Below are 26,051 nucleotides of genomic sequence, written 5' to 3'. Positions count from 1 at the left end.
TCAGAAATCGTTCAACGCCGCAGCTCCGCGCAACTGCGGGCCGGCTTGTTTACACGACGGCGCTGTTTTGCTTCACAGAACATTGCTGCGTTTATTTTAATGTGGATGTCAGCTTGACCATGGCATTACACGCCTCGCGAGATCTGCAAAGTTCCGAAGCGAATGAGGCGCAACTTCATGTTGCCTAGCCAGCATGGTGCCACTTTTTTTACTTTCCTTTTTACGAATCAAAGAACTGAAGGCTGGGGGGGGGGGATGACTTAAATGTCTTGATCGCCAGGTGTCCGGATTAGAGAGTTGTAAACTATTTAAGCGAAAATGCAGGGTGCTTAAAAAAAAAGCTAACACTTCTGAGAATTTGCAACAAGACCACGTGACATGTGCTGCTGCCTCCGGGTTCTGGAAACCACGTGGAGAAGATCCAGGCCACGTGTTGACAACGATGGTGGAGACTCTTTGACTTTGTAAAGCTATTAACATACATTTGTCAACATGTTACAGTGCTATATTATCCGTTCTCTTTCCATTAAAAACGATAGTCCCATATAAGAGTTTAAATACATTTGTGAAGCACCCTGTACAATCCTGGCCGATGACGTCCGATGCACACGTCATCGGCAAGGGAAGGGGTTTCTCGATTTCGCGCTTAATTGCCGACTTTTTCCACCGCGCTCGCATGCCGAGGAGTCGACGACGTTTCTCGCGCCGAGCGCAGTCCAGTGACCTCGAACAGATTGGCAACGTGGGCGCCGAGCATCAGCTGGGGGCAATGATGAGGGCCCCCCCCCCCCAACCGCCTCTCTCTCTTCCCCTCCCCTCCAAAGACCGGCAACGTTTCGTGGCCGGTGGAAACACAGCGCATGCCTGAGCATCCTTTGGGTGGAAAAAAAGTAAGTAATGGTAACATTCAAGAAAATAAATATCGAGGACAATTCATAGCCTGCTTGATTGATAACGACACCATGAGGCCAAGCACAGCAAGCTACAATAATGACCATGTTAAAAGCGTCCAGCACAAATTAAAACAAACTACGGCTTTTTATCATGCTCTCTCGTGGCTACAACAGATGTCAAAATATTCTGCGTAATTTCCCTCAATATGCAGCCTTTGTAAATTGTTTATCGTTCTCTTTTTAAAAGATCATTCCCCCCCCCCCGTCTACGACTCTCCCCCACAGCAATCGACAAAAGGTTACCATATATGGACCAACAATCGCTGCGCTTTGCAAAGCACGCCACACATATTGCACCAGCAAAGTCTCATTTAACCTCCCAGAAAAGCAACTTATAACGAGGGGTTTTCAATTATTCTCATACATGTACTACACACCAGCTCGGTTATGGCACGGTATTGTGCCAACAGATGTCGTTTTACTTTGGTCTAACTTTGTTTTATCAAGTGCACCGAGTGCCAACAATTAGTTTAAAAGAAGGAAAGGGTGACAGAGATATTAATTTTATGTTCATCAGATATTTTGTTAGGTTAGATCGCTAAATATAAATGCGTCGTTAAACCCACCACCACCCGACACAGCCAATTAGTAATGTTTGCAACGTAAACAAAACATGCCAATTCCTTACTCGTTCAGCACACCGGTGTGTTGGAGAGTGACTCTCATCTGATCTATACTTAGATTATTATTATTCGCAACCTCTAATGCATTTTGAAAACTTCTGTTTTCCACGTTGTTGCATGGATAAGGGGATTTGATGCATTGTCACGCGTTTTGACAAAACAAATAATCCACTGCATGCTGATTGCAAGGCATTCAACAGGAACGTTCATTCTCAAAGTACCATCGAGGTCACGTTTCCTGAGCCTCGTGCCCAGACATCCATCTGTGGATAAAAGCCGCACATGGAAGTGGTTGTTTTGCTTTGCAGGTAAAATTAGTTTCGTGACAAATAATGATTCCATCGTCCGCGTTGTTCACGACAAAACCATTTTCTGCAGGCATTATACTCACCATCATCATAATACGGGGGTCACGGGGCCACCGTTGATGCTCTGACAATCTCTCACCCTTGGCGATCTTTTGCGACGTGCACACCGTGTGCCGCTGACCTCCCTCTCTCAAGATGCTGCCTTCATTGTCCAGCCACTCCTTCGCTGGACCTCTCCTGCTCGTCGCATCGACTGGGCCATGCCGGATGGTACTATAAAAAGCCCCCTGTGCTTTTCGAGTAACCGCAGTCAAAGCACCGCAAATGATCTCTGCTACCTTCTCTTAAGCAGCGGTCCGTGTGGCTCAATCTTTTTAGTCTACTATGCACGAATTGGCTGATTTGCAATGATAGGTCTATTTATTTGCAATGTTTTTGATCAGCATTTTTGCAGAATAAAGAGGAGTCGTGCAGTAAAGTCATCCTGATTCGCGAATGTATACATTGTGTTAAATGTTGAATAATATCATTGGTCATTTTCATAGGTAATGCGGATCATACGATAGGTAATAGTGCCCCTGACATTAATGCCGATAGCAAGGCATCAACTGTATCGATACAGATTGCTTTTAATGGAAATTTCCGCGTGATGGAAAGCAACGGTTATTTCTGTCGCTTAATTTTGTGATTGTGCTGTGACCTGTCTAATATAATCTGCCCGAGCCGACCTACACGAAAGGAAATGCATTTATTCAACATGGATTTATGTTCGTGCAATATTTTTGCTTCTCACGTGACACAGTTGTTCTTGTGCTGATTTATATTTGCTTTGCTGCTGTTTATTTATGTATTTGGTTCGATTCTGTCGTTGTGGTGACCCCCCCCCCGCCGCCGCCCCGGGGTCACTCTTGCAAACGAGACGATCCGGAGGCTTTCGCGACCAATATCATCCATAATAGAGGTTTCTTTTGGATTAGATCGCGTAAATATTCACTGCTGGTTTCTCATCTGTGTAAGCATTTACGCAATTTAACCGCCCAAAAAAAACCTGTATTTTGGAGACGATCAAGCCTCCCAAGTTCTTACCTGCTCCAACAAAATAAACTTGAAACTCTTCAACACCGTGTTATGAAAATCTACACGGCGCAAAGTTTCCCACGTCCGTAAGCCCTAATAGCTAATTCATTTTTAATTGTAGGCATTTCCAAAAAATATCCACGGTAAGCTGATTCTGAGGACTGTCAACGTTCTCGTGACCCTTACCGAGATCACGTTTCCTGCACCCCACCGTGCCAAGACATTTCAAATATGCACTCTTTATTTTCTGGAATGTGTTTATATAATATCCCGAGAAATTGATCTTCGGGAAATTCGTTGTAAGCCGTGCGAGAGACCTGCGGATTGCAGTGAAGATCAGTGCTTGTTTCCCATGTGGAGACAACACAGCAGATGGATATTCCTGTTTCATCTTGTATACTGTCAGGGCAAGGGCTGCTACTGAGGGCCTATTATGGCTGTGGCGGATAGGTAGTTCAGAGGTCAGAGCACTGAGCTGGTCACACTGAGATCCTGGGTTCAAAATGCAGGCAGCCACACGTGATTAAACGGGGTTCTCAAGGGCAGTGAGTGAATGATCTCAACCTGGTCACCAATAAAAAAAAATAAGTTCCAGCTATGGTAAATACAAATATTGAACTAGCACGTGACAATCATTACTCTCAATGGTGGCAGGATAGGTAGGAAAGCGTTGTGTGTGGTCCATAGGCAACTTGAAGTGACATCTGCTTCTATGACCCAATCTCCAACGCAAAGGGTTGCACTGCTTCGATAGAGTTACAAATAGCTACTCTGTCTCATGTCGTGATGTACACATCACGCTTTGTATAAAAATAGGCATGCAAATACAAAGATCCCCCATAGAGTTTTGCAAACACTATTGGAGTAAGTGTTGATGGCGAGCACCCATGAAGGAAGCACGGCACGGCAGGGGCTGAGTGGACAACACCACGCCCAGCCGCCTTCATCTTCGCAGCGCTGATGTTTACACACTGCACCAGGTACTAATTTACACAAAAAATTCCGTGCCGAGCCGGAACCAAACCGTGCTACCTTTGGGGCTAAGCAAGGCCACGGGCAAAGTAAATGGGGTGTTTATTGTGTGCGATGTCAGTCAGCAACAATTCAAACAACACCGTCACCGCGCCACGTGCATGTGTCTTGATGTCACGCGTCGTGCATAGCGCCAGCGGCACATCTTGGCTTCTGCAGTGGTAAAAACACAACAAAAATCCAGGGCCTCCTGACCCATCACAGCCTGGCTCGGCTTTCCAGCGCGGCTCGGATGTGCCAGTGGAAAGAGGTATATGTTTCTATGGCCATGGCCTGTCTCACCATGGACACCAAGTGATCATCTTTAATCACTTTGTTATCGAGCTAGTGTTGGTGGTGCACGCCTGCGATCCAGCGAGGCGGTCAGGAGATGGCAGTACACAAAGTGGATTTGTGAACCCGTTTGTGCGATACGTTACGTATCTTGCATATGAGACATTTCTCGGAAAAACCGAAAAAAAGCACACACAACACTCCTCAGTTGAATTTTCCAAACATCCGAATGCAGGACAACTCCTTAAAAAAAGTCAGCGTTGAGATTCAGTGAAGCGTTCCCTGAATAAAAATAAGATTCCATCAATCTCAGAGTGACGAAAGACCAACTCACCTGCGGGTGATTGCGAGTTGAGCACTTTCAACAGAGCGCCGTCAGGGCCGAATATCGGAGCGAACCCATAAATAATCTACAAGCGGCGATTACATTACTTTAAAGGGAATTGCCACAGTGCCCGGTCTACGCTTTATAGCCCTTCATCACACAACCCCTTTTCAATGGTCTCCGCTCTCTCTTTTGTTGTTATCATTGTTTACTGGCACCGTAAAGCTGTCAGCATGCCGAGCCTCTGGACTGCACAGCACAAGCCACTGCTTATCAACTCGGGTCCGAGCGGGCCGTGCAAACTACGGAAAGAGCCGCGAATTGTGGAGTCTTTAAAACGACGACACAGATTTCTACAGCGTACACACGTGTGTGTTCCTCCTCCCCCCCCCTAACTTTGGAGATGTGTTTCTTGAACGAATTTGTACAGTCTCGTAACATTGCAATATCCATGATTATCTGCGAACAAAAATAAATGATACGGTTTGTTTGCATTGTATTATTTACACCAGACAAACTGAGGTTATTATCACGAGTCAGGAGCTAGACGTTATTGTGTGACACTTGGGCTACACTTTCACTACAACTTAAATAAATAACCTGTTGGCATTTAAGCATAGGCGTTTGAGATATATGAGACCATAGCAGGTAAGTCCTGTTGGTATGATTCAGTATATATAAATATATGTGCTGGGTGGAACATGTATGTATGTTGAGCTTATTTCGCACCATACGCTAGCCAAACATGCTAACGAGAGGTGCGGGGGAAGGGCAACACACTGGGACGCAGTAGTAATAGGTTTTACCCTTTTAACTGGCACAAAAACTGACACCTTTATTCAAGGCATCATGTTTGCAATAACCACAACACAAGCAGTCAAAATGCAAACAAAAGAGACAACTCTGATAATGATATGCACTGTCGTTGAATTTGATTGGTCCACACCCGAGACGGCTTTTCTTAGAGCCTAGTCTCCACTGGTGTTGGACCAGAAGACGCCACTGGGACGCTCTTCCTGCGTGTGTCCAGGATGGAGAATGGTCAGGTGCAGAGACTGGTGTCGGAGTGCTCTCCACGAGCGACCTCGGGGAAGACCTCAGGCCCAGAGTGGCGTAGTGACGACATTATAAATAACTTAGTGACGACATCAGTGGCGTAGTGACGACATTATCAGTGGCGTAGTGACGACATCAGTGGCGTAGTGACGACATTATCAGTGGCGTAGTGACGACATTATCAATGGCTTCGTGACGACATCAGTGGCGTAGTGACGACATTATCAATGGCGCAGTCACGACATTATCAGTGGTGTAGTGACGACATATCAATGGCGTAGTGACGACATTATCAGTGGCGTAGTGACGACATTATCAATGGCGTAGTCACGACATCAGTGGCGTAGTGACGACATTATCAGCTAGAGGGGGGGGGGGGGGGGCGGCGGGGAACGTTCGCACCTAGGGTCATGTAAATAAATTCAAAGCGCGTTTTAAATAAGTTATTTTACACCGTCGTTGAAACCATATCTCATGGCAGTTCCATAAACGGAAAATGAAAGATTCACCAATTTGCGACTGTGGTAAAGCCCAAACCATGAAACACATCACCGACGAGTGCACCATCCGCACACACCCTTTGTGGAATCGCTGCAATCCACACAGCATCTACTGCCGCCTTGGATTGGTCGAAGGACCTCAACATGCAACAATGACATCGTCTATACGAACTGTTGCTTACACGCCATACGAAAGAAGAAGAATAATGTTAGCCATCAAGGGGGTCCCAACTCGAAGCTTTGGCCACCATGGTGTGGTGTGGGGGGCAAGGCACCCCCTGCCCTTCACGCTCGTTACGCTACTGCTAAGGTCAGATGTTGCGATACTGTTAGGGCAGATCTTGCAGGTCGCGGCGTCGACTGTACAGCAGCTGGTCGGGACCTGGTTAAAAAGCGTGAGCGAGGCGTTGGTGGCATCAATGGCTTTGGTCGTGGTGACACCTTCACCTTGACTGAGCCGCGTTGTGCTGAGTGTTTCACGGCACCATGGCATTGTGCACAGGATGCACAAGTCTCTCCTGATGCAAATGTACCGTGGCTTTGTAAAATAATACGAATTTGGTCAAATGTTATGGTGTTTTAACGTGTTTTTTTATTTTAATGTGTCATCATGGATTTATTATCATGTGGCCTTCAAACTAAAAACTATCACAAACAGCGGAACTACATTCGTATTATAACCTTCCATACAAACAATCTTTATATATTTCAAGTTTCTACATATCGCATTATTGTATTTTCAGTACATGGGCAGTGAAAATAAATATTTCGTAGATTCTAAAACCCGATTTTTTCAGTGCTAATGTAGTATTTTCACGTAACAAAACAAATATATAAAAAATGCCTTTCAGGACTCGAACATGAACAAAATAATTTAAATTTAAGAGCAGGCAGATGTGACCAGATGCTTGTAAACCACTCCAAAGTACGAATCCTACTCACTCATTACACACAAAGTGCCTGCCACAAATGAACCACAATACCTTGCCGATCTCGTCAAGGACCATAAACCATCATCACGCGAACCCCGGTCATCCTGCCAGAGACAGCCAGGTGCTCTTCTGCGTCTGGAACGCTCTTCCTTCCGATATTAGGACGCCACTGGAGCTTTGCGCTTTTAAATAATCATCTAGTTCACAACTTATTTCTTTCGCACTCCTCTTTTGTGTTTAGTTTGTTGTCCTTCCCCCGCACCTCCGATGATCATGGTTGGCTTTGTATGGTGCGAAAGAAGTCCAACATACACGTACACACACACACGCACTCTGCTGACACCTGCCCAACCTCTCTGCGGCCGTAAGTCAAAGCGGAGCCCGAGCTCTCGACAGGGTCAGACCTCACCCCCTACCACCCCCCCCCCATCGTGGCCATGTACGTCCAGTCGCCAGGGCCGTGTGTCTCGGCGGCTTTCCAGACGAGTCCCCCCCCTCCACACCCCACCAACCCCAAGGCTCCACCGCCGTTCGGCATTGGAGCGCCGCGGCACGCGGCGCTTCTCCGCCGGCTCGCTCCACAGTATCGGTGACGCCCGGCGGAGGGGAGGGGGGTTACGGGGCCCGCACGCATGAGGGGGCCAGGTGGGGCCCCCAAATATTAACTGTGGCGGTGGCGGGGGGGGGGTGTTTACAATCTACCAAAATCAATACACGCTTTGAAGGCCTCAATTCAACCACGTCAAGCATATGGTTCACATTTGGCGTCGGGTAAATAAAGGGGTTTCTTTGTCCCGAGCCAAAGTAATTTCCCCAGCCCATGCATACGGAAAAGCCCGTAATGTCGGCACTTGACACCTGTACATTACGGTTCAGCTAATTTGCCCATATCTGCGCGTAAATGTGTGCATCACAAAGGTTCGCAGTCTTTTGCGGCAGGCTCGAGTTGTGCAGAGGGAATCGGGCCAGGGGCAAGGAGTGTGGGTCTAACGTCAAGAAAGCACGCCCATTCACGTTGCCCAAAGTATCTTTGTTTTACTTTTTCCGTGGCTAAAATTATGTCCCGGTAATACGAGCATAAATTTTGCTTGGGTGCCCCCCCTTTCTCCATACTTAGCTAAGTCATTTTTTTAAAACAAAGTATTACACCATATTTCATTTTTTTTTGCCACGGTCCAAGTAAAGCCAAGGAAGTCAACAGTTTTTCCAGCACATGCTAATCCTGCCGTGTTGCCAGTTTGGCTGTGGCTATTCACTGCGACATTCGGCTGGAGCACAGCCATCCCTTCTCTCTTCCACCCCCACCTCCCCCCCCCCGCCACAAGCCAACCCGACGGAAGAAAAAAACACAACAGGCGCGCAGCATGATGCATCAAGCGACCTTTGCTCCGTAAGCACATTTTTTTTTATATAATTCAACAATGGTCTAAAAGTCACCTAGATTATTTTGAGAAAGACAGAGGAATGGTGCAATAATGTTCGGGAAATGTTGAATCTGATGTCATTTTTAAATGAGATGTAAATCGAAGTGGATTTTATGTTTGTGGATTTTACTTTAAAGAATTCTTAATTGACGCGCACTAAACACCATGATTTATAATAAAGGGTCAAGTACATATTCAATAACATGATAGTCAGATATGGTGGTGGCTTTTGGAGGTCTTCATTCAACAGTTGATTGAACATGGCTGATGATCATTATTACTGTCATCAAGTCCAAACTAATCTGATACTTCCATTCTCCACTCATTAATCATTAAGTAACAACAATGTCTCAAATGATTAGAATCAACAGGTATTAAATATATTTTGTAAATTGCCATTTGTGATTAGCACTACAGTATCATTGGATAGAGTCCATCGCATGCCGCTGATCTAATCTCAAACGTATTCACGACATCCCGAATGCATTCTTTTTCGACAAAATATTCAGGATGTATCTTCTTGGTTCTTTCGGTAAAGTCACGAATGGGGCAAATTTTGTTAGAACAATTTCTTTGCGTCACCTATTAATTATGTAATTCGTGATCAATTAAAGCAATAAATGGTGCTTTTATAAACGGACTAATGACGTGATGAACAAGAATAGGCTTTAGCCTTTCCCGCAATAACACAGATGTTAAAACGTTCAAACACCTGCGTTATTGCCAGATATGGTAGAGCATATTATTCCTTTTCTTCATAATTTAGATTCGGGTAAAACCATATGTCCGTAGATAAACTAAGAACAATAACACGGTCCAGTGCTATACATTGTAAACCCATCCATCACCGTCAGCCGCGATCAGTCCACTGCTGGTTGAAAGCCCCCACCAAACACTTCGCCATCTCTCACAGTGCTGCAATCTAACGATATCGTGACATCAGAGGGTCAAACATGTAAATGATTACTTCAGATATCACTCGATCATTTCTGATGTTAGCCATGGCCGGGAATCGAACTGAGGTTTAGCCAGTTCTCACAGAGCCGTCAGTGATTTAACCACTGCGTCACTGCTTCACCCCTCACAAGTGCTTCCAATCGGCTACACGGTTACAAACAATGTAATGTATAAATTGTGTTTAATTTATTTTACATGTAAAATAATATACTGCAACGCAAGCAACTAGAGCAATGTATTATTGTTGTCCACTGGTAGTGATGAAAGAGATTTATAATAATAAGATTTAAGCAGAAATATTAAATGACCAACGGCGCTCTCTAGTGGCCAAGAGTGGCACGTTTTTATTGCCAAAAAATAAAAAAATTCTGAATCAAATGAACAGTGAAAATCGACTTACTCCATCTGGGAAACAGATTACCGGAAAACATAAAATATAGATTACGACAAACATAACAAACGTAATTGTTATTACTGAATAAAAAAAGAAAATACACTTTGTACAAGTTAACATTGGCTTTTAAAGATTACTCATCAGGATCCAAACTTTATCTGCCGATAGATGAGAGCCTTTCACCTACGCAACTTGCGCTGATCTCATGCAAAATTACTAGCCCAGGGTGAAACGAGGGGGCATTTTGACGCCGCGAGTCTTAATTTCACGTCTAAAAATAACCAGGCACGTTGTAGCAAACATCACTCGACTCTATTTAATTGCACTAATCGCACAAAATGGCACCGTATAAAATCCACTCACATCTCTCCGAGTAACAATAATTATTTTTGTACATATTTCAGATACGGGTTGAAGTGGGGAGTATAGCAGAGTGCACAGCACCATGAACTCGGCGATCTGAGTGCGACTCCAGGCCGTGGCGATGATATTACTGCCGAGTGATGTCTGAACCGGTCCTCGGCCACCCACCCCTCTCACCAACCCGCATTGACCAGCGTGGGGAAGTATGGTCAAGCAACCCCCCCCCCCCCCCCCCACTACTGACATGGTTTGTTGAGGCCTTCATTCAGCAGTGAATTGGGACGGTGCTGTAAATTAGTATCTGTATATCCATAATCAGAATCAAATGATGTATTTATACTGGAGGAATACGTTGAGATATAACGCCATTTTTCAAACATGTCTAGTAGGGGCATTTGAAACCACAACATCTTTTTCACCTATCAAAGTTGCAGAGGCCAGGCCCAAAACACCTAGGGACCGGAAACAAACAGCATTCTTGAATGAAACAAAAATAAACAAGTTTCTTGAACTGAGCAAGGTTACCGTACGAACTTGGCAACCGAGATGATATGAGGGAATTCCAAAGAGGAGCAGTGCCAGGGAAGTGGCAGAGAAAGAAGCGTTGCGACCTGCAGTGTGGTTGGTTGTACACAGCACTGAGAATACGAAACAGCATAGGTCTTCTTCTTCTTCTTAGGGGCAGATGCAGAGCAACAACTAGAATTTTACATTCAGGTGGTTGAGCCGGATGGATGCGTCAGGGAGTAGCGGAGTGTGTCATTGTGATGCCTCCGTCGTATTTGTGAACGGAGCATTCAGTCGTTATTTGTTCCATGGCAGACCAAGTCTTCAACTCATGAGTGGACGAATCAACATTTCCTGAGCAGCAGAGCATATTTTTTCCCTCCCTCAAACCTAAACCAAACTATAAAATATAGATATTTTTTTTATTTTACCAGGAAAGGCCCACTGAACTATATAGCTATTTTTTTTAGAAGCAACCTGCCCACAACTAATAGCTCAATGAAGTGGATTATCACGTGGGAATTTATAGCAGCCGAATACTCTAAATGCACGTTGATTCTAATTGTGCAGGGAAAAACCGGAGGACCGGTAAAAAAAAAACCCCACTCTACCACGGAGAGAGAGAGAGAGACACACGCAAACTTCAAATCGGCAGGCGTCAGTGTCGGGGATCGAACCCTACGGGCTCCTGTATCCCAGGCCAGGTAGTTCACGTCTTGTCACACGTGGCGGCCCCTGGACACGCGGGGCGGGGGGGGGGTGGCGGGCGGCTTCGAGCGTGCGTGGAGAATGAGGCGCGAGTGAAAAACATTGCCGGTCGCTGCCACGAGGAGGGAGAGGAGTCTGGAGTGGATTCGTAGTTTACACAGCGGCGTGCCTGCAGAGCCGTGGAATCCTCGGGGGGCTCCCCATTACGCGCCCAAACACAGGTTCGTGCGGCGGCTTTCCGCAGCGGCCTAATAGGAAAATGGTGTTTAACGCCTCTTTGATTTATTACGCTTAGCACCTTGTAAACATTTTTTTTCTTCTGTTGAGCATTGAGATTTAACTCAAGATGAAGCAAGGGAATGAGCGTCGTCGATACTACGCGGTGGAAAATGAGAGTGAAAGTCTAAAATCGAGGTGCTTCATTGAAGTTGTTACTGGCGACAAGTCGCGCATATCGACGGAGCGCTCAAAACAAAAACATCTCCAGCGCGTGTTGTTGCACGGAGCGTGTGTGCACACAATGCGCCCCAGCTCCAGAGATGCGGACGTGGGAGGAAATTCAGGTGGAAACAATTCTTGATTTTTTAAAGCGCATTCTTAACAACAATCATAATAACAGCCATTTCGATTTTACCAAGAGCCTTTCATATCGAAATATTTCAAAGCGCTGTAAATGAAAAATAATAGACAATCTATGTAAGTGAAATACAAACCTGATAATAACAAAAACAATAATGACATCTACGCTCGAATTACGTAGAAAATGAAGAACAATCTACGATGAAAGTGAATACTAATTACTCAGTGATCCAATCAGACAACAGGAAAAGCCAATGACTGACAATTGGTTTTCAAACTGGATTTGAAAGTGCTGCTGACAGTCGAAATTCCTGATGTTGGGAGGGGGAGGGGGCAGTGTCACAGGCTGTGGATGTATCGCAGCAGATTGACCATCACCCAGAATTCACCTCTTTAGGATCGGTATGGAGAGTAGCGGTCCAGATCTTTATTTGGATTTTCACATCAAGTACACGACGTTCTGATGTCAAATTATCTTCGTGCTCAGAGAAGTGACATTGTCTAATGCCACCACGGTGCCATCATTCTTGGCAGGGAAGAAATAGCGGATATTTTTGGTCACTCCGAAGCAAAATATATATTTTTAAACCGTCAGAAATGTTCATATCTGGTCCTGATTTTGGGGATTTTTTATTCATACAAAATCAGGAGCATGTATGTTGAACTACGTAGTTAACTGTGCCAATCGGAGGTGCGGGGAAATCGCCAGCATCACCATACAGAATTCACATCCCGAATGTGTAAGCAAGTCCAATTGCACGTGCTCTGAAGGATACGGTTACCTGAATTGACAAATGTGAATGCAATGTTACCGCTATCAATTGTGCAATGAGGAAGAAATCTTACGCGTGACTCTATTACCCGCAACTCCTATTATTCGCGGGAGCTGTGTCATCCGAAAAAGAAAAAAAAACTATTACCCGCCGCGGTTCTATTCATCACCGCCCGCGATTTATCCACGATTATTCCCTCACAGTCAAGTGGAGCAAAATGACGAATAATATGATCTGTGTAATTCGTTCCCTAATTCACCTTGATGTAGAGGGCCTTTTTGGGCGGCAGGGCGGTGCAGTGGTAACTTGTGCTTCTCACAGAGAGAACCGCCTGGCTTCAACTCCCCGACTCGGTCACCTTCCCTGTGATGTCATTTGTATGCCCTTTTCACCACGAGTTTTCTCCAGGTTCTTCTCTTTCCTCCCATATATAAATGAATAGATAAAGAGCTAAATAAATAGGTAAATAATCAAATAAGTAAACACACAAACGAACAAACAAATAAATAGATGAACAGATAAACAAATAGAGGCATAAATATATAAGCAAATACACAAATAAATAGGTAAATATATATAGACCCCTCCACAATGTAACTGGTGTTGGCCGAACATCTCAATGCTTAAAAATTCCCTTAAAATTAATCAACTGTGGTTACACATAACAACAACGTGACCCCCAACTGCAGCAAAACGCTTGACCGGACCCCCCCTCCCCCCCCCCGCAAATGAGTCCTGAGACTCTGCTTGGTCCTGCTGGGTAAACGAGCGTATTAATTAGTGTAACTACAATAGTAATATTCTTGGTTCTTTCGGTAAAGTCACGTAGAAGGGAAATAATACAATAATAACAATAAAACATAATAAAATAAAAAATATTTTTTATTATTATTTTTTATTCTTTTATTATTTCCCTTCTACGTGACTTTACCGAAAGAACCGAGAAGATGAATCTCTGCAGTCACGAAAGCTTTAAATCGAAAAACAATGGTAATCTTGACTTAAAGCTTTCGTGACTGCAGGAATTCATATTCTTGTATCTTAATATCTGAAACACAATAATAATAATAACAACGATAACAGCCTTTTGTTTTTGACTCACACAGGATATTGTAATATACCCACTGGAGAAGCACGTTCATTGAGATGATCGATGTTTATGGACACTTACATTTTTGTATTCCGTTTTCATTTTAACAAAAAATTTCTGCGCTTTGCAATAGGTTTGAAAATGTATTTGAATTCGGAATCGTTTGGACAAACACGGACAAGTGCCATGAAATATCTGTTAATAAGGCACAATATCCAATAACGTGTCTGACCTTCAGACAACTCGAACCTCCGCTAAGTAATCTGTGACCTCCGCAGCCACCGATCTGCTTTCGGTTTGTGTTTCAGATATTATGATACAAGTTGTGGTGTAAGTGTCAGAGGCACAACGGAAGCCTGGGGTCGTTTGCTTTCACATTGTACACACAACAGCATTCAATATTAAACAAATTATTCAATGATGGTGCTGCCGCTGCTGCGTTGGCAGCAGTGTACAAGCACAAATAACGAATACAAATGAACACATTCGTCAATAACACCGTGGTCTGAAATTGAAAATAAGTATATAATAGGCAACGTTTCAGCCAGTGGTGTTCCCTCACAGAATATAGGACCATTATATGCGCCATGAAGAAGGTAAATTTCTCAAAATGTCAACAATTTTATATTTTCTATCAAGGCCTCAATGTTATTGGGGAATGTGTTGATTTGTTGTTGTTGATATTTGTGCCTGTGCGCCACTGCCAAAGCGGCATCACCAAATCATGTCCAAAAGTGCATGTGGTGTTGTCAAAACTCAGAAGATTGGCAAATTTGAGGCTGGTTAGTACTCGTATGGCTAACCACTAGCGCTTGCCAAGATGTCACCCCTAATATGTGCGAGTTGTATGCATGCATATTGAACTTCTATCGCACCGTACGTAGCCAATCGTGCTAATCGGACGTGCAGGGGAAGGGAAGCAAGCTAACCACAAAAATAGTTGCATCCAGGTTATCTGGCTTCCTCTCGTTATAAAGCAAACAACAACAATAAAATATCTCATCAAAGGAACTTGTATAAAACATCCCAATGCGGGAGGATGCCCGTGACAGAGACTCCTTTCATTTAGTGTGATGAGGCCTTCTTGGGTAAATCATTTGCACGAATACTGTGACTGCGTTCATTTGAAATATTTTGGCCACAGATCGATGCCAAGGTTCGTGTTTTTTCTCATTTTAAATTCCTCAAGTAGCACAAGTCTACAGTTAAGGTGTATTTTCGAAAATAAACTATTTCTAAGTTACGCTAAAAAAGGAACGCAGCCCTTGTCGAGAGAACGTTAAAGCAACATCAGCTGCCGAGTGGAGATTTTTGCTCGATACATCAGCGTGACAACGCAACAACCGAGTGCCTCACGATTACCAAGCGCAGCCAGTTGCTCGTGCTAATTGTTATTAATGAACTAGCGTGGATTTGAAATATGCATCGGGGAAAACCTTTAAATGAATGCCTGCATTTAAAATTCTGTTTATGTTTTAAAATATTATTCTCCCTCTTCTTCTTCGGGAATGTAAATTGTTTGCAAAATATGTTTACGTAAATAAACTGCTTAGTGTATTGCGAGGTGGTTGGGGCGGCGGTGGCGCGGTGGTTAATACGCGGCACCATGGACCACATTGACCTAGGTTTGATTCCCGACCACAGCTAACATCGGTGGCGAGCGATATTTAAACTGGCTGGCATTGTGTCAGTAAGTTCGTACAACTCCCCATGACTACTGACATGGTATGGGGAGTCCCGCATACAGCAATGGCTAGACAAAAGGTTGTAAGACCATCAATATTATTATTTAAATTATCCTTCACACATCCCGTGCCACTGCTGTGCAGCTCTCCCACGTGTTTTTGGGTTTGCATCGCCTGCCGTTCGGCACGATGTCCGATGTTCTACTCGATATGCCGGGAGCACGTGGAGCGAATCTGAAGCTAGCACGCGGGGGGCGAAACGTCAGACAATCATGTCGTACAACACGTGATCCAACCCCCCCCCCCCCCCGCCACCGCCCCCTTCCCATTTTGATCCAACTCAACTGAACGCGGATGCGGAATGTCTGTTCAGATTCTGCATAAGAGTTGATGGAATGAACGCGCAGTGTTTTTTTTTTAAATCTGTTTGTTTGCACCAAACGCACAAAAAAGCCTGAACGCCGCTCTTGAGCAGTCACTGGAGAACACTGGAACCCATTCTCAGCAACCGGCTTAATTCGTATCACTTATTCACAAAGCAGGATTTTTTTTTTAGCTGTCACATTTAATCTAGAAAAAAGGGGGGGGGCAGCCTCACAGGATAGCAATGCAGAGCATGAGCTCCTGATCTCAAGGGCAACCACGAGGCAAGGAGGCGACTCCGACTGCATGCTAACGACAACACCCTTAAATGGGACGCATCGGGCACGTATAAAATGAGGAATGCAAACGATTAGCGAGACATTCACGAATAGAAATTAAGTGCGCGAATTAGCATGCTTGAGGGAGACAGGGAGGAAGGGAATACAAAGGAGCTGAACGTATACACCGCTGACGCCGCTGACGCCGCTGACGCTTTTGCAAACAAAAATGTACCGCGAAAAGCAGATTTCTCGTTTTAATAGATGCGGGCCTGGACAGGCTGGCAAACTCGAACGGATGGAGTCGTCACGACTCCTCGCGGTCCCTCGATTCCGCGAACCATCTCGCTCCCGCGCGCGAAGCTGACGGCGGAGCGACGTGAGACATCACCGCTCCATCTCCGCTATGGTGGTCTCATTCTTTCAGATGTGTTCCTTCATATGGCTGCCAGGTCAGAGGGGAGGGGGGCTGAGCCTTCAGCAGCAGCCCCTCCTCAAATTCTCACAGTCAAGTAATAATAAAACTGTTGCTACTAAATAAACATTGGGGTTGAGAGCTTGAGCAGCGAATCACATCGTTTATTCTCCCCCTCGTGACTGCCACAAATTGCTTTTCCCTCTTCATATTTTCGTGATATGGCTTTCACTCATTCCCCATTAAATTCAATCCATTCGTCATCATTTACTGGCATCAATTTCGCTTTCACCGAATTCACGCGTCATCATCATCATCATCATCACCACCACAGAATTTCCCCCATTGCTTCCTCTCATCAATTCCATTCACCTCATCTCCATTATTACATTCACATGTACCATTGTTAATTCTGTGCAAAGCGCCGTGGTTAAGGAGCTATATAAATAATTTTAAGATAATATTCTGGCACGCGTTCAACATTTTTTTAAGTGTAACATTGGCCGTTTCATGCCCCCCCCCCTGTTATGTATGTGCCCCCCTTTAAAGAAAGCCACGCTACAGGGTTGACACAGGGACATGTGACGCATTCTGAGCGGTTGTACACTTGCCATGGAAAAGTGCAGACGTTGCAGCCTTCCCCATTGCGAATAACTCGCGCGCAGTTTATACATACAGTGAGGGAAAAAAAGTATTTGATCCCCTGCTGATTTTGTACGTTTGCCCACTGACAAAGAAATGATCAGTCTATAATTTTATTGGTAGGTTTATTTGAACAGTGAGAGACAGAATAACAACAAAAAAATCCGGAAAAACGCATGTCAAAATGTCATAAATTGATTTGCATTTTAATGAGAGAAATAAGTATTCGACCCCCTCTCAATCAGAAAGATTTCTGGCTCCCAGGTGTCTTTTATACAGGTAACGAGCTGAGATTAGGAGCACACTCTTAAAGGGAGTGCTCCCAATCTCAGCTTGTTACCTGAAAGACACCTGTCCACAGAAGCAATCAATCAATCAGATTCCAAACTCTCCACCATGGCCAAGACCAAAGAGCTCTCCAAGGACGTCAGGGACAAGATTGTAGACCTACACAAGGCTGGAATGGGCTACAAGACCATTGCCAAGCAACTTGGTGAGAAGGTGACAACATTTAGTGCGATTATTCGCAAATGGAAGAAACACAAAAGAACTGTCAATCTCCCTCGGCCTGGGGCTCCATGCAAGATCTCACCTCATGGAGTTGCAATGATCATGAGAACGGTGAGGAATCTGCCCAGAACTACACGGGAAGGATCTTGTCAATGATCTCAAGGCAGCTGGGACCATAGTCACGAAGAAAACAATTGGTAACACACTACGCCGTGAAGGACTGAAATCCTGCAGCGCCCGCAAGATCCCCCTGCTTAAGAAAGCACATATACATGCCCGTCTGAAGTTTGCCAATGAACATCTGAGTGATTTAGAGGACAACTGGGTGAAAGTGTTGTGGTCAGATGAGACCAAAATGGAGCTCTTTGGCATCAACTCAACTCGCCGTGTTTGGAGAAGGAGGAATGCTGCCTATGACCCCAAGAACACCATCCCCACCGTCAAACATGGAGGTGGAAACATTATGCTTTGGGGGTGTTTTTCTGCTAAGGGGACAGGACAACATCACCGCATCAAAGGGACGATGGACGGGGTCATGTACCGTCAAATCTTGGGTGAGAACCTCCTTCCCTCAACCAGCGAATTGAAAATGGGTCGTGGATGGGTATTCCAGCATGGCAATGACCCAAAACACACGGCCAAGGCAACAAAGTAGTGGCTCAAGAAGAAGCACATTAAGGTCCTGGAGTGGCCTAGCCAGTCTCCAGACCTTAATCCCATAGAAAATCTGTGGAGGGAGCTGAAGGTCGAGTTGCCAAACGTCAGCCTCGAAACCTTAATGACTTGGAGAAGATCTGCAAAGAGGAGTGGGACAAAATCCCTCCTGAGACGTGTGCAAACCTGGTGGCCAACTACAAGAAACGTCTGACCTCTGTGATTGCCAACAAGGGGTTTGCCACCAAGTACTAAGTGATGTTTGCAGAGGGGTCAAATACTTATTTCACTCATTAAAATGCAAATCAATTTATAACATTTTTGACATGCGTTTTTCTGGATTTTGTTGTTGTTATTCTGTCTCTCACTGTTCAAATAAACTTACCATTAAAATTATAGACTGATCATTTCTTTGTCAGTGGGCAAACGTACAAAATCAGCAGGGGATCAAATACTGTTTCCCTCACTGTAGTACCATAAGGGATGCTCAAAAGTGGTTCATTAATTTTTCCTCCACGAGACACATTTTCACGTGGTGTATTTCAAACGTATCACGGCTCTTAAATCAAACCGAGCAGCAACGAACAAAGGACTCGCGTGTATTAAAATAAAAACGTGTGACGCAAACTTGAAAGGAAGGAAGAAAAAAAAAGAGCCGATGACAAATTTGGAAATGTGCTCTGTGTGTCTGAACATCTGTCTTCATGTCTTGCGCACACGCAAAGAAAAGTCATAAATAATCAATAAATAAATTTAGAGCCTTTATTCCCAAGCACCTGAGTGTGACATTTTATTTGAAAGGACCCGAATTTCCAACTCGCAGTGGACATTTTACAAACAGGAAAAGTGAAGTTGTTGACGTTGAGAAAATTAGGGGCGATAAAAATCAATATTTCAACTCCATTTTCGTTAAAAAAAATTTTTTACCACAATCACGACCTACTTTCTGAACAAGAAACGAAAGAAACAACCCTCAATGCTGTGTTTGTCACAAATTTGATCTTGGCGAGTGTGCCCGTACCGTGTAACCCCCTGACCAGGGAGGGCTTCCACCTCTGAGCCACAACATAAATGGTATTGTGAGATGTCCCTCGTCCCACGATATGCCCCCATGAAATAGCCCATGATACGTTCCATTTACATGCGGTTCAAATATTTAACAGTACATAATGCCGAAACAATTTTTTTAAAAAATAAATCGCGATAATCGTCACGTGTTTTGTTGGGACACTTTGGTAAACACACAGTTCGTGTAAAAACTGAAAAAAATCCGCACACATGCATCCAACGAACGAAACACAAAGACAAAGATCCACCGTGTAGCCTTAACAGGCCGATGAGGCAAGTGCTGTTTACGAGCACCTAATGAAGGCCAGAATGGCACACGAGGGGGTGGGTGGACAGCACCACGCCCGACCGCCTTTGCCTCCCTCGTGGCGATATTGATACACCGCACCAGGTACTCATTTGAGTCAACCTAAGGGTGGCCCAGGACCGGTTCAGACATTCGTCACTGCTGTTGCCCGTGAGCAGGATTCGGACTCGGGTCGCCGTGTCCGTAGCGCAGTGAGCACTCTCTCTGTTTGTGTTTCTTAGCGTGGTGAGTGGTTACTCACCACGCTACGAACCACAAACGCCACAAACACCGAAACGGCGGACTCCAGAAGGGGTCTCATCCGCGACGGAGCCTCCCGTGCTTTGATTTTAAACAGGCACCGTCAGCCGGGCACCCCGCTCGCCTCCGCGATGGGGGAACGATCGCGTTACGCTGCCCCTCCTTCCTCTGCGGGGCCCCTCGCCCGTCCAGAGCGGACAGCATTGATCACGGCAGACCCGCGGCCTCACGAGGCCTCCGCGTGGGCCGTCGTGAAAGCACAAACTGTGGCTGGTTTTTTTTTGTGTGTGCGGCGGCTTTGGGGTCAGGCGCGCAACGATGGCGCCGGCGGTCGTGGGCAAAGTTCGGGAACTTTTGTTTAGGGGGCGATGAACGGTTGAGGTACGGATCCTCACCACCCCCCCTCGCCGCGATCTCTTGTTCGGTTCAGGTCTCACCGGTCGGGTCCATGCAAAGGGCTTTAGGGGTTACAGCTATCGGCCACGGATTTTGAAGGGTGCCTTCCCTCCCTCCCCACACAAAGCTCGATAATGGTCGATACTCAATAGTGCGGTATTACGATAATTAAAACCATAGCATGGCTACGTGTGGGGATACCGATCGCGTGCCAAAATTAAAACAGTTGCTTTCGTTTTGACTTTTGATTTCGCTTCACAATTTGTGCAGCACATTGGGGGGGGAAAACTACTATAACTGAAATAACTCATATTCTTGGTTCTTTCGGTAAAGTCACGTAGAAGGGAAACAATAAAATAAAAAAACTATAAAATAATAAAAATATATTTATAATTTTATTGTAGAAGGGAAACAATACAATTTAAAATAATTAAAAAAAAATTAATTATTATATTATTGTTTTCCTTCTATGTGACTTTACCGAAAGAACCAAGAATATGAATCCCTGCAGTTACGAAAGCTTTAAATTGAAATAACTCAGGTTAAAGCAGCGAGGGAGTGTTTTGGTATGAGGCCATGGATTGTATTGATGAAAGCAGTCGAGAGACGGAATTAAATATACAAAGAGGAACCCCCTAAAAACTACAATAGCCTCAGGTCCCCATCAAATGCGGCCCCGCATCCCCCAGCATGTCAAACACGGCAACCCACCAGCAATAACCTTCATTAATCCAGGTGTGAGAGACCAGAGGTGAATTGTCTGTGTTTACACGCGAGATGCGTCTCTTTGGAGATATGTAGGACATCTGTTACTTTTCATAGTATTACAAGTCGCGATGTTGTATGTTGGCATTTTGGCTGAAACGCAGAATAATTTTACCGACACTCGCCAATGAAGACACGGGCTCTTTAATATCCACTATTCAGGACTGAAATGACTCCTTGCACAGATGACTCAGTGACAGACTGCCTTAGTGCTCAGTGCCCAAACCACTGGGAAAGTCAGCTGCCAGTGAGGCTTAAATCTCTGCGGCATATATATACTATATATAATATATACTATATAGTATATATAATATATATAATATATACTATATATAATATATACTATATATAGTATATATTATATATACTATATATAGTATATATTATATATACATTTTGATTTAAAGCTTTCGTGACTGCAGGGATTCATATTCTTGGTTCTTTCGGTAAAGTCACATAGAAGGGAAACAATTAAAAAACCGCCACTTTTTTCAAGTTTTCTTGCTGTGGTTTTCACACCTGATGATTGCTTGTGTTGCAGTCGAACCGTCGTGATAATGTTATTGTTTTATATTTGTATTATTTTATTGTTTCCCTTCTACGTGACTTTACCGAAAGAACCAAGAATATATATAGTTATTGTATAAAACACGGGAGGGAATGCGGCTCAGGTGGACATCCACCGCGGAGATGGAGAATTTCAATCAGGTCATGTGCAGGTGCTAGGTGGATTGACAACATCGCAGGACGTTGAGAGATGGTGACAACACGGAGAGGCCTTCATCCAGCAGTGGAGAGATCATTGCTGACGATGACGTGATTCCTCGTATGGACATTGTAACTCCCGTTTAAAATCACATGCATTCGCGTTTAGCCTCAGCAATGTTTAGCCTCAGACATTTTTAAGCGATTGAGCGTGCCAGAGTGCCAATTAATTTGGAATTAATAATCCAAAACATCTGCGGATTGGGATTGAGCGATACATCACCGTCATAATCACACACCTGGTTCACACCCAGGCCACGCACCACGGGGGCAATCATGCACAAAGGAGGCTGTTATGAATTACCCATCGCGAGCTCGGCTTAGGGGGCGGAAATTTTCCACAGCGGCACCGCAAGGACGCCGAGAGGCACGCGCAGCAAACGCGGCACAAGTGACAATGCTCAGCTTTGTCGAGGATGAGCTCATCGATCCCTGTTACCTGTTAAGAACGTTCTGCCCCACTCAGAGCCATGCCAGGGGAGTTTAAGTAATGTGGAATCAGTCAGGGCTGACCTGGTTGTGCCCTCGAAACAATGTCTCGACAACCCACTGATTGGTAATAACTCCAGAGGCCGGCAATCTTAAGTGCAGGCGTTGGACTCGGCCCTGCTCGTGTAGCACCTCGCTTGCAGCGGCCTCAAAACGAGGGTCCGGACCTTTCACCTGATGCACGAACCCTCACTAGCATTGCCACCTCTGAGGTACAAACAACCGGGGTGCATCATGGGAAAAATAATACAGAGTCCCGCAATATCGCAATAACGGACAACTACATATAAAGGATTGCGTTGAGTGGTTGATTATTATGAATAACAATATTACGAATAATAATGTAGATGCTTGCACTTATATTTCCCCATAATGTTATGGGATCTCTCAGAATGTAGTGTTATGGCCTATGGCAGCCTGTGTCTAGCAGCTGACAAAAATCTGGACCTGTAACATCCTGCGAACTTTAGAGATTTTCCAAGACAGCTTCCTCAAAAAAAAAAGAGACGATCCTGGGAAACCCAGGACAGGAGACAGATTTAACCCTCACCCAAGAGCGATGATAATAACTCCCTGCCAATTCCCGTTGGCCTTGTTGGCTAAATGCCCTCGCCGCTGCACTATAGGCCAAACTGGGCCCTCTCGTGAGACGCGACACCGAACGGCAGGGTCCTAACGGGGTGGGAGAACACGTGCGTACGTTGCCAGCGGGCGTGAAAGTAGTGCTCTTGCATTGCACACTCGGATGGCGTCGGAGCTGGTGGAGAAAATGAGAGCGGTATTGTTTGCATTCGCTGGTGTAACTTCCCAGCGAGAATTTACCCAGCGAAGATTGGTTCAAATCAAACAGGCGTTCGCTGTGCAATAGAGCGCAACTGTTTGAAATGGTACCATTTCACATTTTCAATCAGTGGTGTTTGCATAAGGTAATTTATGAAACTAGGTGCCACCGTACTAATGAGTTAAAATTATATTAAATTACTTCTATCTTCAGCTGCTATCCAATTACAATGAGAATCGTGACAGCAATTTGAAAAGTTTAACATTCGGGTTTGCCTTCTGCCTACGTAGTAATTATGGGTCCTATGACAAAGATCACCCGTACAGTCTGTACAAACTGTTGGGGAAAGTGCTGTTAGCGAGCACCTATGAAGGCGGCACGGGACACGAGGCGGTGGGTAGCCAACACCACGCCCGGCCGCCTTTGTTTCCCTAGTGGCGATGTTTACACACTGCACCAGGTACTCATTTGAGGTTGAGTCGACGTTGGGGTGATCCAGGACCGGTTCAGATAATCGTCACTGTTGTTGGCCGTGAGCGGAGAATCAAACTCGGGTCGTTGGGTTCGTAGCGCAGCGCGCTTACCGCTACACTACAGCTCCTATGAGCAGCATAATGCTCAAATATCATGTTTTGCACTGTGATGTTCCCTTGGCTTCTGCAATGTGCCACATCTATAGGGTAATCAATAGTGTTTCTAATCAAACGATTGCTCTATCAACTACAAAGGACATGTCGGACCATGACTATATTTTATGGAAAGCAATTAAATTTAAACGCGAATTTAAAAGTAATAGCCGCAATTAAACGTTGGCATGGGCTCTGGGGTGTAATCGATCCAGATTGAATGGCAAATGTACGCAAAAAGTGTGAATATTTCCCAAATGAACACGCGTGATGCACTGCACCCATCTTAAACGCCTCATCGCAATGCATATCTCAAGGAAACGAGGAGCATTGTAATTGATGTGGCTCTGTACAAGTAAACCGCTCTGTCGCGGTGTAGTGGTCCGAACACCGAACTCGCAAACCAGAGGTCGCACGGTTTGATTTTGATCTCCCAGCGGCGGCAGTTGAAACAATGGTGCAAATTTCTTTATAATTCCACCCTGGTTTGGTCCACGCGTGGGTACGCTCAGAGTTCGTCGATCGGCCGGTCACGTGTGTTTGCGATGCATTGTGGGTGCTCCCCACCTCTTCCAAGACATCTGGCCCGTGTGGAAGGGGAGGCTGAATTCCCTCTAAATAGCTCCGTGTCGATGTTGTGTGTCTCTCTCTCTCTCTGTGTCTCTGTGTTGTCTCTCTCTGCTTGTGTGTCTGTCTGTGTGTCTCCGTGTCTGTGTTTTGTCTCTCTCTCTCTCAAATTTAGTTCTACCTCATGACGATTGCTTGTGTTGCTATCTAAACGTCGTATTCTATTTAATTTATTTTCTTTCTACGTGACTTTACCGAAATAACCAAAGAGTAGCTCTCTAGAGCTCCCTATATTGGAGGCCGTTCAACCAGCCCTGGCCTGAAAATGAAATTGCAGGGCAGCTTTAGCATCCCACTTCACGGAATGGGAATTTATTTGGTTAAGTGGTGACCGGGATGGTATATTGTACTTCACACGAGAATTTAGAACTTTAGGCTGATCCTGCCCTATGCGTGGAACCAGTCGACCTCCAGAGCCATAACTTTTTGGTACCAAAATATGAAAATGTTGATTATCAAATGTTTACAGTTATGAGCATATACTCGAGTAGATATGTGCCAAATGTCAGCTGTCGAGTACCTTCTGCAGCATTGTTGCAATTTACATCAGACACCGAGTCGCGATTGTCTTCCATTCTCTGGCCAGGCTCATCATCGGTCGGCCATCATGTCGGCTCGCAATGTGCCCTGGCCAAGACCGCTTACTTTCCTTAGTTAAACAAACACACATTTTGTGATGCTGCTTTGGCAGTGGTGCACAAGCACAAATAATAATAACAAAATCAACACATTCATCAATAATACTGCCCTAAAAACAAAAACATACTGCAATCGGGCAGTGTTTTCAGGCAATGGGCCAAATGCATCGCACATCTGTTGCACGTGACATGTTTTTTGCTCACATTTGTCTTGAGCCCACTTCTGCAGCCTACTTTTTCAAGTTCTTCAATAAAATCCTGCAGTTCATTCTCCTTCGGTTGTTCTGGTAGCTATGTTGCCAAAAGGGAGTGAGCTCTCAATTCATGTCCCCCCCCCCCACCATACCTAACCACGGCCGTCAGTGCGGGTTGGTGACCCGGGAGGCTCAGTACTGGTTCAGACTTCACCACATCCCTTACGTTAGCCATACGCCGGCAATTCAACTCAGGCAACCGGCATCATAGGGTAGTGTGCTAACCAATGCGCAACTACCCTGCCTCTTTATATACATACCGTACGCTTAATGTAATCAGCAGAATATTTATTACGTTAGATTATAACATAATTTTCATAACGATGGCACTTAAAACTAAGGCTGACCTTTGGTACGTCTTTTTTCTTTCGTAATTTGTGTTCGTATAACATTTCTACCGCCTGTTGTGTGCTCCACACTACCAGTAATCGATAACAGGCGTCACGTGCTTTCTATCAGCTTTGGCGTCACATGCTTTCGTTATTGAAAATCCCCATTCACATTCGGCTTAATCAGCCTCATTTCTTCTTCCCGTCCAGCCCCCACTGGGTCCACAAACTTAGCAGCAAGCAGCAGCAGCAATATTTGTGATCATCATCACCTCCCATCTGTTGCTGACGTTTCCGTGTCATTTTTAATTTTCAGGATCCCACCATTTAAACATTCTGGCTTTC

At 44.9% G+C, this 26,051-nt stretch overlaps 1 long non-coding RNA gene across 3 annotated transcripts in view; it reads right to left on the bottom strand.

Moving 5' to 3' along the window:
• LOC116943214 (uncharacterized) overlaps positions 1 to 26,051 on the bottom strand; it is a 103,856-nt gene that overhangs the window by 22,187 nt on the left and 55,618 nt on the right. Inside the window, exon 1 of one of the 3 annotated variants that reach the window (XR_012941936.1) lies at positions 13,044 to 13,489. The exons of the other annotated variants lie outside the window; for them this stretch is intronic. This is a non-coding gene — a long non-coding RNA (uncharacterized LOC116943214). Of the gene's footprint in view, positions 1 to 13,043; positions 13,490 to 26,051 lie in introns of those variants that run through there. 3 annotated transcript variants of the gene reach the window in all.

The sequence above is a fragment of the Petromyzon marinus genome, chromosome 17 (assembly GCF_048934315.1).
Source record: "Petromyzon marinus isolate PM22_M1 ecotype Great Lakes invasive population chromosome 17, UKy_Petmar_22M1.pri1.0, whole genome shotgun sequence".
Taxonomy (NCBI): domain Eukaryota; kingdom Metazoa; phylum Chordata; class Hyperoartia; order Petromyzontiformes; family Petromyzontidae; genus Petromyzon; species Petromyzon marinus.
The sequence above is the reverse complement of the archived record's forward strand: the minus strand, read 5'-3'. Positions and strand labels throughout refer to the sequence as shown.